The sequence below is a fragment of the Mauremys reevesii genome, linkage group 7, assembly GCF_016161935.1.
Source record: "Mauremys reevesii isolate NIE-2019 linkage group 7, ASM1616193v1, whole genome shotgun sequence".
Lineage (NCBI taxonomy): Eukaryota > Metazoa > Chordata > Testudines > Geoemydidae > Mauremys > Mauremys reevesii.
The window spans coordinates 71564683-71577990 of record NC_052629.1 but is presented as its reverse complement, the minus strand read 5'-3'; the positions used below and the strand labels follow the sequence as shown (position 1 = coordinate 71577990).

General features: G+C 50.8%; 1 protein-coding gene across 2 annotated transcripts in view; it reads right to left on the bottom strand.

Moving 5' to 3' along the window:
* NDST2 (N-deacetylase and N-sulfotransferase 2) overlaps nucleotides 1-4667 on the bottom strand; it is a 259472-nt gene extending 254805 nt beyond the window's left edge. For both annotated transcript variants that reach the window (XM_039546522.1, XM_039546512.1), the window contains exon 1: nucleotides 4528-4667. The gene's annotated coding sequence lies outside the window, so the exon portion shown is untranslated. The remainder of the gene's footprint in view (nucleotides 1-4527) is intronic.
* Between the last annotated feature and the right edge of the window lie 8641 nt (nucleotides 4668-13308).

Genomic DNA, 13308 nt, shown 5'->3' with positions numbered 1-13308 from the left:
ATTCCCCTGACCACTGCTAATATGACTTGGATGCCACCGGCTAGAGTAAAAGATCCAGTCCAACACAATCTTACATGGGACAAAACAGGAGTGCCAATTAACAGATATCTCAGGGTAACCAATCAGACAGGATCACTGTGTTTTGTTAAAGAAAAGGGGTCAACTTTTGTGGGAACAAGTAAATGCAACATGTATTTTAATGGCACCGCCTTTAGTAAAAATCTTGGCTTCAAGCCTTGCGCATCCCACTTATCCCATATGTGGATCCCTCACCCCGATCCAACTTTTTCATGGGTGGGCAAGCCTTCAGAGTCAGCTTTTAAGAAGCCCTGCTCAGATCACGAGGGTGTCCAACTAATTGTTAAGGGATATACGATTGCCTTCTACAACTGCTCAAGCAGTACTACACTGCACTTTGAAAACACCACTACCAAATTGTGCCTCTGTAGTTCGCTGCGACCCTCTGCGTTACCAGGGGAACAGTGGTCCAACGGGTGGTGGGTTACCTCCTACTTTGAGAAATGGAATACCCGAAACGCAATGTATGGAACATACTGGGTGTGCGGGCCCAAAGCTTATTACTTTCTCTCCCCTGATTGGGCAGGGTCATGTTATTTAGCGTGGCTCACACCGCCTTCTCGCATCTCCCTCACCCCCCCCCCATTTTCCCCACGTTCGTAACATCCGTGAAACCTTCAGAGATATTAATATCCGTGATGGTTTGTCGTGGCAGCGGTGGGCTGGTCTCATTAGCTTGAGGGGTGGTGTCATCCGTCTACAGGGACTACTAGAATCTTTAACCAATGAAACTGCGACCCTATTTGAGAATCAGGCCGGGGAAATGTCCCAACTGCGCCAGTTAGCTTTGCAAAACCGAATGGCTTTAGACATAATGTTAGCAGCCCAGGGAGGAACTTGCGCCCTCATAAATGAAGAATGCTGTGTTTTTGTAAATGACACCTACCCTGACACCTTTCAACGTACCAAACATCTAAGGGAAATGGCTAAGAACTACTCCTCTGGCCAGCCACCTTATGATTGGTGGGGAGCCTTATGGAATTGGCTGCCTGGATTTGGGTGGGTTAAAAAACTCTTGGTGGGTATTGTTGGGGCCATAGTAATCCTTATAATACTGTGTTGCTGTATTCAGTGTGTCCCCTCCCTCATAGACTCATGTGGGTCAGTTTATTCTTTTCCTACTTCAGCCAAAGGCCTTACTCTCTTCGAGTTGGCCCAGGCTGAAATTGCCAAGCGGCCCTTGGCTCCTTAAAATGGGGTGTAGCTTTTGGTAAATAGTTATCCCAAAGCTACAAATGGAGGAATGTTGAGTCTGAACTTTTGATGAGCTTAAACTTAACCCAGACTTGATGTCTCTGTCTGAAACTTTTAATCAAAGCTCTGACCTGCGAACTACTCATGACACCCCCCTCCCCTTAAGTAGCCATCTCCCCTTTTGTCTTTTTAAATTTACATTTTAACCTGTTTTATCCTGTAGAATCTTGACTGAGTATGCATGACCATTATGATCTGTTAATCACTTTGTTTACTTCTGTGTATAAATATTGATGCTCACCCCTAATACACTTGCCACACTTACTCCGAAGCCTTTTAAGCTAAGGATAGTGTGAGCCCGTTGATCAACGAATTGGTGTCTGGTCTCTGACAGATTGTGAGCCCCATACCAACTCCGCACGAACTCGGGTGCTGGAGAGGTGAGTAAGGACTTGCTTTTTACCTAACAACCTTAAGTTTTAAAAAGACTTCTGGGCTAGATGGGCTTTTAAAAAATATGCACTAACATTACGCATCTGATAACTCTATGCTCTGTTCAGAGTCTAACTTCACACAAAAGAGCAACCTAGAGATATTTACATTCAAGTACAGAGCTTAGAAAAACAGCTAAAAAGGGGAAAATGGAACTCAAATACCCTGGACTTCAACAAAGCCAACAGGCAAGCTAGGAGGAAAAGAGAATCAACAACAGGACCATTAACCCAATCGTCTCCAGATGCACAAGAATCCTGGAGAGAATAGATGCATCAAGCCTAAGTAGCACCACAAATTGCGTGTACTGCTGCAGTATCATTGCCTCACGCACCCACAAACTCTGCTGCAGCTGCCTGTCAAGCTGGAAATCTGACATACCAGAAAGGTTGCTGACAGCCAGAGGCTGTTCTTCTATCTGTAACATGCCCTGCAATAAATTACTTACAATTTGGGGAGGGGGATTCAGAGGAGAGCAAAATAAAGTACACCCTTATGGGTGTTAAATGAGGCCAATTAAAAGAGATTTGCTACAAGTGCTGAGTGATTATGACCTGTGCTATTATCATGGATGGAGATGCATTCTTTAAGAAGAGGAAAATGTGTGAGAGATCATGTGTAAACAACTCTGCCAATGACAATGAAATAGATTATCTTACCTATGCAGCTCTTCTGCACCTTCCAGCTATACCACAGAGAGATGGAGACAGGCATCAAAACCTGTCAAACACTGTTCTGGAGATGTGCACAGGTTCAGGATGCACACACGCCTTGTTGACACTTGGATAGTTCTTTACCATTTTCAGCTAGTGCAGACTAGGCCCAGGCATCTTTACTACTGTCATCTAACCCAGAGGTGTAAACACTAATGTAGATAAGACACAGGGTCTGAAGGTTAGAGGACATTGGTAAAATATGCCTTCAGAAGAGTTTATACTGTTGATAGCATCAATGCACCTGCTAGTCATTACTGAAAAACATGCAAGTATTCTAGCACATATGTTCACACCTGCACTATCTACCCAGTCTTCTGTTCTATAGGCTTCTAAATATTATCAATACATTAAAGCAGTGACTCTCAATCTTTTCTATACTGGGAACCCCTTTTTGCAACCAGAAATGCCACCGGACTCTTCCCCTCCCCCGCCAGATGCTGAACATGACTTGTCCTAGTTTATGCTGACCGCTCTACTCATGGTCAGCATTGCCATCTAACTCAATTATTCAGAATCACGTTCAAACACAATAAAAGTGTGTAACGTAGATAAGGCCATGGAGATGCAGCCACCTTTGGGGTGGAACATGATGTAAGCAGCACTCAACAGTTTAGAAAAACAAGTGAATAAGAATCTGGTCTCCAAGTGAAACTCCAGTAAAAACCAGGGCTCTGATGGAGAATGGGATAGGACAGAAAGAGTTCAGAAGAAGTGGGTAGGACAGATATTCTTGTGTTTAAAGCACTAGACTGGAAGTCAGATGTGCTGCTGCTCCAGACTGCCTGACCTTGGGAAAGTCACTTAAGCCCTCTGTGCCTGAATCTTCCCATCAGCAGAATGAAAACAAAACAAACCTTAATCAAGGAAGGCAGTGAGAGCTTTAAAATCCTTAGTTAGAGGGTACACGGGGTTATTCTTTTTGGTGGCTGAAGGGAGTCCAGGGGAACTTACAGGCTCCAGAATGCTCTTTGCTTCTGGATTTCCTCTCCGTGGTCTGTTTCTCCAAAGCAGGTGCATCCTAATCTCTTCTGCTGCTTCATAAGAACCAAAGGAGGCACAGTACCTGCAAGCTGCCCCAGCTTCACCAGGGAAGGAAGCCACAACTCAGAGGTAGATGGGGTTTGGGCACACAGGAATGCATCCCACTATATTCCCCCATTATCAGCCTCTTGGACAACCCTGTCACCCTGTACAGGTAGCTCAAAGTGCACAGATATACAGTGATAGGCATCTTAGGGTACGTCTATAGTACAGTCGCTGCAGCTGTGCCGCTATAGCGCCATAGTTTAGCCGCATGCTATGTCGATGGAAGGGCTGTTGTTGATAGGTAATCCTCCCATCTGAAAGTCCAGGTTGATGGAAGACCTAGCTGTATTATCCACAGCAGAGGCTAGGGCTACATCTACACTGCCAGTGTCACTCAGGGGTGTGAATGAGCCACGCCCCTGGGTGATGTAAGCTACAATGACCTAAGCACTGGTGTGGACAGCACCATGTTGGCAGAAGAGCTTCTCCTGACATAGCTGCCAGGGCTCAGGGGTGGGTTTATTAAGATAATGGGAGAGCTCTCTCCTAGGGGCTAGACTAGACAGCTCAGGACAGCACAGTTGCATAGGTGCAGCTGCGCCACTGTAAGATCTCCAATGTAACCGTAGCCTAAGTCGACCCAAGGAGGGGCTCAGGGTGCAAATTTTCTCAGAGCCCTGAGCAAGGTAGCTAGAGCAGCGCGTCTGAGATGTGGGCCCGGCTAGGGGATGGCTCTGCATGCAGGGCTCGGGGCAGCGGGGGCCGTCTGCCGGCAAAGGGCACTGGCAGGGGTGAAATGGGGATTGCCCAAGGGCAGCCCCAGGTCCCCGCCCGCCCATGGCACGCTGGGCCCGGGTTTCTGCCCCACCCACCGGGGCGGGGAATGCCGAGATTCCCGGGCACCAGGCGCCAGCCCCAGGCACGGCCGGGCCGAGCCGCCACACCAGACGGCCCCGCGAGCCGCTGCGGGCCCGGCCGGACACCGCGAGCCCCGCTCTGCTCGCTCCCTGCCCCGCCTCACCTCCAGCTGGCGCCGGGGCCCCTCCGGCGGGTGCCCGCGCTGGCTCCCGCCTCCCACTCACGCCCGGCCCGGCCCGCCAGCTCCCGGGAGCTGGGTCCCGCTCCGGCCGCTGGGGGAGCCGCTGCCAGCGCGCCGCTCCGTCGCCATCTTCCGCGGGAGGGAGGGAGCGGAGGGGAGGCGGCCGCCGCGGTCCCGCCCCCGCCAGCTGGGCCGCCGCCTCCGAGCCCGCCAGGCCCTGCGGCGGGGTGGGGGGACAGGCCAGGCCAGTCCGGCACCTTCCTATCGCGACAGCCCCTGGGCGGATCGACACCCCGAAGTGCACGGGGGGAACCAGGCCACAGCGATGGGGGGATAGGCTGGGTCATCCCCCCCCCTTCCAGGCAAGCGGTGCCCCAGGTTACATCAGGGTAACTGCTCCAGGGGAGTTGGGGCGCTGTACAAACACAGAAGAGACAAGCCCTGCCCCCCAGGGCTCTGGGCTTGTCTGCCACCGCCAAGTTACTCCAATATAGCTAGAGTCGTTTAATAATTCCCCACCCTGAAATTATTCCAGAATAGATGCTGTTTGCAACTGAGTTTAATTCTCTTCCACAATGGATTATCTTAAATCGGGAAAAGGCCCCCTTTTTCTATAACGAGTGCCCACAGGGGAGCTGTTCTGATCAATGTCCCACTGAAGACAAGCCCTTAGGCCTGGTCACAGACAGGTTTTGTTTTTGTTGGGAATGTGATTTTATTTTACAGAAACCATTATACCGGTACAACCTTTTGTATGGTCACGGCCATATCACTATAAAAGTAGGTATAGGGGCAGAGTTTGTTCCCTTTCCCAGATAGAAATAAGCATATAAGCACCTTTGTATAATTCCATCCAAGCAGGGTGTGGGTGTGGACTGTGGAACTATACCCAGATGTTTAAAACAGTACAATGGTAGCAGTTAGACAAGGCTTTATAATCTACACAGAGGATAGGGATACAACATACAAACCCATTATTATGATTAATTGGCACACTGTGATTAGTTAGATGTAATGTAGCTTATTCATCCTAGTAGCTTTGCATTGGTGTTTCTAACTTAACATAGCTATGATCTATTTAATGTCCACTACATTTTGGATGCTGCTGCATGGGCTCTGGCTAGATGTTAACCCCCTTTCTATCTGCTCCAACTTTTCCCCTCTTCACACATTCCGTTCCTAGTTTTCATTAATCCCAATAGAAATAAATGTCATGTTAATCAAATTTAATCACACCCCCCCCCTTCCTTGCAAAAGATAATAGGTGTAGCACTTTTCCTTTAAAATAAATGGCAAGCTGTTATTGGGGCTACATAAGGCTTGTGATGGCTTCATTAAGACCCCAGCTCAGGACTCACTTGTATTAGGGAAAACGGGCACCATTGATGAAGTTACATTTCTGCAAACCTCTAGAAGACACAGTGCACTGGAGTTACAGCCCGATTCTGAATAGAAACTGCTTGCTGTGGTTTTCTAAGTTACCCTTTGGCATCTGAGACTGACCACAAAAGTAAGTTTTCTAAATCACATGTAATGGCAGCTGAGGTCAGGATTACACATGGGGAGAGTGACAACACCACAGCTGTGAATTAGTGTTTACAGTACAATCATCACTCTCCCATCAACATAGTTCTGGCTTCAAGTCACAGGAACTGAGGATTTGTCTACAGGGGAGTTATACCACTGTAAGGTAAGGTGTGAATTCCGCTTCTTTTAGCTTCTTTTGAATTCACATCTTTTAGCTTAGGTATGAGGAGCGTTGCTGCAGGACGAATGAGGAAACCAAAAAAAAAAAACCATGAGGGAGAGGAAGAGAGAGAAGCAACCAGCTTAATCATGAAAGTTATTTATTGCCAGGTAATAACCATAGGGGAGCCAAACAAACAAAAGAGTTAGATTTAATATTATAACTTCAATTTGATTATAAAAGTCAGGTTTACAAAACTATAACTGATCACACAAGTCAGAAGGCTATACCGAGAGAGAGAGAGAGAGAGAGAGATGGGTTCTCACTACTCCGTGAGGCTTGAATTAATCAGGGGTCCCAGGTGGTGGTAGTAGCTGAGGGTCCAGAGTGCTGGAACTGATGCAGATTTTGGATCCAGGCATCAAAACACTTAGGCCTTGGCTACACTTGCAAATTTGCAGCGCTGCAGCAGGGAGTGAAAACACACCCTCTCCAGCGCTGCAAATTGCGGTGCTGCAAAGCGCCAGTGTGGTCAAAGCCCCAGCGCTGGGAGCGCAGCTCCCAGCGCTGTACGTTATTCCCCACAGGGAGGTGGAGTACGGACAGCGCTGGGAGAGCTCTCCCCCAGCGCTGGCGCTTTGACTACACTTAGCGCTTCAAAGCACTGCCACGGCAGCGCTTTGAAGTGCAAGTGTAGCCAAAGCCTTACTTGAGCATAGGTGGGGGGTTTCGTAGAGAAACAACAATGGTTCAAGGGAGAACAATAGATTTGTTTATGTGTAACCAAGGGAGTATACCAAAGTTGTTTTGTTCAGGATGACTAACTCAGGAACCAATCCATGCAACAAACCTCGATGCCAACTCTGCCCACATATTTACACCAGCAGCACCATTACAGGAGCTAACCAGATCAGCCACATCAACACCAGTTCATTCACTTGCATGTCCACCAATGTAATATACACCATCATGTGCAGGCAATGTCCCTCTGCTCTGTACATCAGCCAAACTGGAAAATCCCTACGTAAAAGGATAAATGGACACAAGTCAGATATTAGGAATGGCAATATACAAAAACCTGTAGGAGAACACTTTAAATCTGCTTTTGTGTGTCCAAGGAGGCTGAAAAAACGGTTACCCACCTTTTAGTAACTGTTGTTCTTCGAGATGTGTTGTTCATGTCCATTCAAAGTAGGTGTGCGTGTGCCGCATGCACGCCAGCCGGAAAATTTTCCCTAGCAGCGTCCATAGGGTCGGCCCGGGCGCTCCCTGGAGTGGTGCCACCATGGCACCCTATAAAGGGGCCCGCTGACCCTCCACCCCCTCAGTTCCTTCTTGCCGGCACTCCGACAGAGGAGCAGGAGGGTGGGTGTTGGAATGGACATGAACAACACATCTCGAAGAACAACAGTTACTAAAAGGTGGGTAACTGTTTTTTCTTCTTCGAGTGGTTGTTCATGTCCATCCAAAGTAGGTGACTCACAAGCCTAACCTTAGGAGGTGGGGTCGGAGATCACTGCAGACTGGAGAACTGCTCGACCGAAGGCTGCGTCATCCCTCGCCTGATGCGTGATGGCATAGTGAGACGAGAACGTGTGGATGGAAGACCACGTGGCCGCTCTACAAATCTCCTGAGTTGGAACCTGAGCCAGGAACGCTGCGGAGGAGGCCTGCGCCCTAGTGGAGTGGGCCGTGACCGAAGGGACAGGGGTCTTAGCTATACGATAGCATTCCTGGATGCAGGTCGCAATCCACGAAGAGATTCGCTGAGAGGAGACCGGGAGCCCCTTCATCCTTTCCGCCATCGCGACAAAGAGCTGGGTCGAGCGGTGGAACAGCTTGGTACGCTCTATGTAAAAAGCCAAGGCCCTGCGGACATCCAGGGAATGTAGCCTCCGCTCTTCGCTGGAGGAGTGTGGTTTAGGATAAAACACCGGGAGAAAGATATCTTGGCCCATGTGGAACTGTGAAACGACCTTGGGTAGAAAAGCCGGATGAGGTCTAAGTTGGACTTTGTCCTTATAGAAGACTGTGTACGGGGGCTCAGATGTTAACGCTCGAAGCTCCGACACCCTTCTGGCCGAGGTGATCGCCACCAGGAATGCGGTCTTGTAGGACAGGTACAACAGGGAACAGGAAGCCAGAAGCTCAAAGGGGGGCCCCCAAGCAGGGGTCGGCTGACGCACATGCGGGAAGAGCCTGTCCATACTCTTGAGGAAACGCCCAACTAACGGGTTCACAAACACCGAGGTACCCCCCTCTCCTGGATGAAAAGCGGAAATGGCTGCCAAGTGAACACGAATGGAGGAAAGGGAGAGGCCCAATTGTCTTAGGTGAAGCAAATAGTCTAGGACAATGGGGATTGGTACCCCCAGCGGGTCATGACCCCTCTGACCCAACCATAAGGAGAAGCGCTTCCATTTGGCCAGGTAGGTGGCCCTAGTTGACGGTTTCCTGCTACCTAGCAACACTTGAATGACCTGCTGGGAGCACTGCAACTCTACTGGGTTCAGCCATGGAGCATCCAGGCTGTGAGGTGAAGGGACTCGAGGTTCGGATGGCGGAGGGAGCCCCGGTCCTGCATGATCAGGTCCAGGAGTAGGGGCAACGTCAGGGGCATCTGAACGGACATGTGCAGGAGTGACATGTACCAATGCTGGCGCGGCCACGCCGGGGCTATCAGGATTACCCTGGCATGATCCCTGCAAATCTTTAAAAGCACCCTGTGTATCAGGGGGATCGGAGGGAAGGCGTAGAGTAGACCGACCTCCCAGGACTGTAGGAAGGTGTCCGACAGAGACCCCCGACTGCGGCCCAGGAGGGAGCAGAACCGTCAGCACTTCCTGTTTTCCCTTGAAGCAAACAGGTCTAACCGGAAAGCCCCAACGTTGGAAAATTGAGCGCACCACATCCCCTCGGAGGGACCACTCATGACCCTGGAATGAGCGGCTGAGGGTGTCTGCCAAACCGTTCTGCTCCCCCGGAAGGTAGAACGCCGTCAGGTGGGTGGCATTGTGAATGCAGAATTCCCACAGCGCGAGGGCTTCCCTGCACAGGGGAGAGGAGCGTGCACCCCCGTTTGTTGATATAAAAAACTGTTGCTGTGTTGTCCGAAAGGACTGAAACACACCTGCTGGCCAGGTGAGACCGGAAGGTCAAGCACGCCAGGCGGACCGCCCTCAGCTCCCTGACATTGATGTGTAACTCGAGGTCCGCCAGCAACCACAAGCCCTGCGTCCTGAGGCGTCCCAGGTGCGCTCCCCAACCTCGATCCGAGGCGTCCGTCACCAGGAAGAGGGAGGGCTGCGGGGCAGCAAAGGGGACACCCATGCAGACTTTCCGTGGATCGAGCCACCACCGCAACGAGCTCAGCACCAAGCGGGGAATGGACACCACTGAGTCCAGGGGATCCCTGGCCAGGCGATAAACTGTCGCTAACCAGGACTGTAGTGGGCGAAGCCGGAGTCTGGCATGGACCACCACATAGGTGCACGCTGCCATGTGGCCCAACGGCCGGAGGCAAACTCGCGCCGTGGTAACCGGGGCGCGGTGCAGTCCGAGGATGAGCTCGGAAATTGCATGGAACCTGGATTCCGGCAGGTACGCTTTGGCGTGGGTGGAGTCCAGAACCGCTCCTATGAACTCTATTCGTTGTGTCGGAGACAGGGTTGACTTGGCTTCGTTCAAGAGGAGGCCGACATCGAGAAAGGTCCGCCTGATGAACAACACGTGAGTCTCTACCTGCTCCTTGGAGCGGCCCTTTATGAGCCAGTCATCCAGGTAGAGGAATGCCTGGATGCCCCGCCTGCGCAGGAAGGCCGCCACGACTGCCATGCACTTCGTGAAGACCCTCGGAGCGGCTGACAGGCCGACCGGGAGCACCGTGAACTGCAGATGGGCGTCAGCTATGACGAACCTGAGGTACTGACGGTGTTGAGGAATTATGGCAATGTGGAAATAGGCGTCCTTTAAGTCGAGGGCGGCATACCAATCTCCTGGATCCAGGGAGGGGATAATCGAGGACAGGGAGACCATGCAGAACTTGAGCTTTCGCACAAACTTGTTCAGCCGCTGCAAGTCTAGGATGGGTCTCAGGCCCCCTTTCGCCTTCGATATTAGGAAATACCGGGAGTAGAAGCCTTTGCCCCTGAGCTCCCGTGGGACTTCCTCCACCGCCCCTGCCTCCATGAGGGACTTCACTTCTTGAGTTAGAAGTTGCTCGTGAGATGGGTCCCTGAAGAGGGACGGGGAGGGGGTTGGTGGGGTGGGAGGGAGGAGAACTGGATAGAATATCCCCTCTCTACCGTGCGGAGCACCCATCTGTCCAACGTGATTCGGGACCAGGCACGGTAGAAGGGGGACAGACGTGACCCAAAAGGTAGGGGTGGAAGGATCCAGAGTCTCGACTGGTAGGTCGTCCTCGACCGCACCATCAAATAGGGGGTCTAGTCCCTGATGGTGGTTGCGATTGGCCAGACACTTGGCCGGAGGGGTGGTGTTGGTGCCTCCTGCCATTTCTTCCCTGCCTGTGCCCCAGCTCCTGGCGAGCCTGTGGCTGGTATGGGCGAGGGGCCGCCTGCGGTCTAAATTGTCTGCGCTGGGTCGCAGGGGTATGCAAGCCCAGCGAGCAAAGCGTGGCCCTCGAGTCCTTTAAGCTATGCAGATGTTTGTCCATTTTGTCTGAAAACAGCATCTGCCCCTCAAGGGGAGGTCTTGGATTGTCTGCTGGACCTCATATGGCAGGCCCAAGACCTGGAGCCATGCTCCCCGCTGCATGACCAGGCCCGTGGCCAGGGTGCGTGAGGCTGAGTCTGCCGCATCCAGGGCAGCCTGGAAAGAATCATAGAATCTCAGGGTTGGAAGGGACCTCAAGAGGTCATCTAGTCCAACCCCCTGCTCAAAGCAGGACCAAACCCAACTAAATCATCCCAGCCAGGGCTTTGTCAAGTCTGACCTTAAAAACCTCTAAGGAAGGAGATTCCACCACCTCCCTAGGTAATCCATTCCAGTGCTTCACCACCCTACTAGTGAAACAGTGTTTCCTAATATCCAACCTAAACCTCCCCCACTGCAACTTGAGACCATTACTCCTTGTTCTGTCATCTTCTACCACTGAGAACAGTCTAGATCCATCCTCTTTGGAACCCCCTTTCAGGTAGCTGAAAGCAGCTATCAAATCCCCCCTCATTCTTCTCTTCTGCAGACTAAACAATCCCAGTTCCGTCAGCCTCTCCTCATAAGTCATGTGCTCTAGCCCCCTAATCATTTTTGTTGCCCTCTGCTGGACTCTCTCCAATTTATCCACATCCTTCTTGTAGTGTGGGGCCCAAAACTGGACACAGTACTCCAAATGAGGCCTCACCAGTGCTGAGTAGAGGGGAATGATCACATCCCTCGATCTGCTGGAAATGCCCCTACTTATACAACCCAAAATGCTATTAGCCTTCTTGGCAACAAGGGCACACTGTTGACTCATATTCAGCTTTTCGTCCACCGTAACCCCTAGGTCCTTTTCTGCAGAACTGCTGCCCAGCCATTCGGTCCCTAGTCTGTAGCAGTGCATGGGATTCTTCCGTCCTAAATGCAGGACTCTGCACTTGTCCTTGTTGAACCTCATCATATTTCTTTTGGCCCAATCCTCTAATTTGTCTAGGTCCCACTGTATCCTATCCCTACCCTCCAGCGTATCAACCACTCCTCCCAGTTTAGTGTCATCTGCAAACTTGCTAAGGGTGCAGTCCACACCATCCTCCAGATCATTAATGAAGATATTGAACAAAACCGGCCCCAGCGCCGACCCTTGGGGCACTCCACTTGATACCAGCTGCCAACTAGACATGGAACCATTGATCACTACCCAATGAGCCCGACCGTCTAGCCAGTTTTCTATCCACCTTACTGTCCATTCATCCAGCCCATACTTCTTTAACTTGCTGGCAAGAATACTGTGGGAAACTGTATCAAAAGCTTTGCTAAAGTCCAGAAATAGCACATCCACTGCTTTCCCCTCATCCACAGAGCCGGTTATCTCATCATAGAAGGCAATTAGGTTAGTCAGGCATGACTTGCCCTTGGTGAATCCATGCTGACTGTTCCTGATCACTTTCCCCTCCTTTAAGTGGTTCAGAATTGATTCCTTGAGGAGCTGTTCCATGATTTTTCCAGGGACTGAGGTGAGACTGACTGGCCTGTAGTTCCCTGGATCTTCCTTCTTCCCTTTTTTGAAGATGGGCACTACATTAGCTTTTTTCCAGTCATCCGGGACCTCCCCCGATCACCATGATTTTTCAAAGATAATGGCCAATGGCTCTGCAATCTCATCAGCCAACTCCTTTAGCACCCTTGGATGCAGCGCATCCGGCCCCATGGACTTGTGCTCGTCCAGCTTTTCTAAATAGTCCCGAACTATTTCTTTCCCCACAGAGAGCTGGTCACCTCCTCCCCATACCGTGCTGCAGAGTGCAGCTGTCTGGGAGCTGACCTTGTCTGTGAAGACAGAGGCAAAAAAAGTATTGAGTACACTAGCTTTCTCCACATCCTCTGTCACTAGGTTCCCGTCCTCATTCAGCAAGGGGCCCACACTTTCCTTGACTTTCTTCTTGTTGCTAACATACCTGAAGAAACCCTTCTTGTTACTCCTAACATCTCCGGCTAGCTGCAACTCCAAGTGTGATTTGGCCTTCCTAATTTCACTCCTGCATGCCTGAGCAATACTTTTATACTCCTCCCTGGTTATTTGTCCAATCTTCCACTTCTTATAAGCTGTTTTTTTGTGTTTAAGACGAGCAAGGATTTCACTGTTGAGCCAAGCTGGTCGCCTGCCATATTTACTTTTCTTCCTACACATCGGGATGGTTTGTTCCTGCAACCTCAATAAGGTTTCTTTAAAATACAGCCAGCTTTCCTCGACTCCTTTCCCCGTCATGTTATTCTCCCAGGGGACCTTGGCCATCAGTTCCCTGAGGGAGTCGAAGTCTGCTTTTCTGAAGTCCAGGGTCTCTGTTCTACTGCTCTCCTTTCTTCCTTGTATCAGGATCCTCAACTCGACCATCTCATGGTCACTGCCTCCCAGGTTC